Here is a 2,063-nt window from a genome sequence, read left to right as displayed (position 1 = left end):
TTCCGAGACACCCCTGGGGTGTCTCGGAATTTCTGAGACACCCCTGGGGGTGTTTCGGGATTCCGAGACGTCCGTAGGTGCGTTTTGGTCGTTTTAGGTGTATTTTGTTTGTTTCCCCGTAGATTCTTCGTCCGGACTTGGATTTGAGTGATTCCGGGTGCGTTGGATGCGTGACGAAGAGTTCGATCCGCTCTGGTGATTGGATTATCTGTAGAGTGGTCGAGGCGCGAGGGGCGTTGTCCTTTTTGTGAACAGTGCCGGGTTCCCGATTGGTCCGGGTGTTGGTTGTTCCGAAATCCTGTAAACTCACGTGGCTCGTCGATTCACTTCAGTTGTTCGTCGACGTCGATTAGACTCATGTGGATCGGATAGTGACGTTCATCGTCGCTCATTAACACTGAACCGTTTGTGGAGACCTATAGGCAATTTTCGATGCCTACATACCACTTATCTCCTAAGTACTCGGAACATATGGTATATATATGAGGGGTTCCTTGTTTGGATTTTTTGCTCGATGTACTTGTTCCAATTAGTTAGGGGTTAAGTGGGGTATTTACATTTTAGATGGTTAAGTGTAGACATCAAATATGATTCTCGAACGTGATGATGATATGTAGCGCCACTTCCTACATTTATTGAGGAAGTGAATTGATTTATATGCATGAGTATTTGTGTGTTTATATTTAGATTTAATGCTAGAATGAGGATATTTCCGCTCAGTTCTTAACTTTTTGGAACATATGGTATATATATGGGGGTTTCCTTGTTTGGATTTTTCGCCCGACGTACTAGTTCCATTTGATTAAGTGTTGAGTGAGAATATAGTCTTCCTGGATTGTTAACTATAAATATCATTATATGCTTGTCTACAGTATTATTATTTGTTTAGATATAATTTTCGAATTTCAAGGACGAAATTATTTTAAGGGGGGAAGAATGTAAAACCCTGTATTTTTCTTTGTTATGTGTATATGTGAATTATGGTGATAAATAGCTTGGGTTCATAGATGGACATGATAACATGTTATTTGAGATGATATGAGGCATATATATAGAGAGTTTTGTACGTTGGTTTTGCAAATACACAAAACATGCACGAAACAGGAAAACTGCCAGATCAGTCGACCGATCAGTCGACTGATTGTTTGAGTCGAAAATTGTTGTATTTATTGCGGTATTCATTACAACTTCGGTCGTTATAATGAAAACAAAAAGATAGTCTTTTTATAAGACTTTTACACATTGAAAACGAAAAATACAATTCTCGTCAGACAAACGCATAGATCGTTTATCGGTCTTCTGCTCGCGTGGGATCTTTGCCTGTGCCGGGGATTTTGATATCCGTGGACCGCCTTTGATCTGGATCCGGTTGATGGAAAATTCGGCGGAGCTTCGCCTTCACTGAAGTAGTGTTTGATTTGAAGCATTGAGATCGACCAAGCGAAATCAGCACTCTTCTCGAGATCAAGACCAAGCCTGATCTCAAGGAACTAGGGGAAACGGGCATCGGATCTCTCGAACTCTCCTTCTTTATGCCGAAGAACTCGCCAAGATCTATCAACCCTCGCTGAAATTTGTGCTCCATTGACTCCTCAATCCGGCAGCACCTCCTCATCTTGATAACTAATCCCCCTCTGAAAGGAGGCCCTAGGCTTGTATTTATAGGGCTCCGGATACCGGTATGTGGATGAGAAAGAGTGATTTGGCCTTATCTTCAGTCAATAACGGCCTAACCACGTTTGTGGATGATATCAAGTTAGTTAGGAACCACTGGAACAAAAAAAAACCGATCGAAACAGCCTAAAAACGTGTTTTCAGGTCAAAACAGCACGACGGACGGATCCGTCCCGCAAGGGTACGGGTCGGACGAGTCCGGCCCTCTGTTACTGTAGAAAAATCCGACCCGCGGTTACTATAGCAGAAAAATCCGACCCGTGGTTACTGTAGTAGAAAAATCCGACCATCGGTTACTGTAGCAAAAATCCGTCACGCGGTTACTGTAGCAGAAATCCATCCTGTGGTTACTATAGTATAAAAATCCGACCCGCGGCTACTGTAGCAGA

This window comes from Asparagus officinalis, chromosome 9 (genome assembly GCF_001876935.1).
Source record: "Asparagus officinalis chromosome 9, Aspof.V1, whole genome shotgun sequence".
NCBI lineage: Eukaryota > Viridiplantae > Streptophyta > Magnoliopsida > Asparagales > Asparagaceae > Asparagus > Asparagus officinalis.
The sequence above is the reverse complement of the archived record's forward strand: the minus strand, read 5'-3'. Positions refer to the sequence as shown.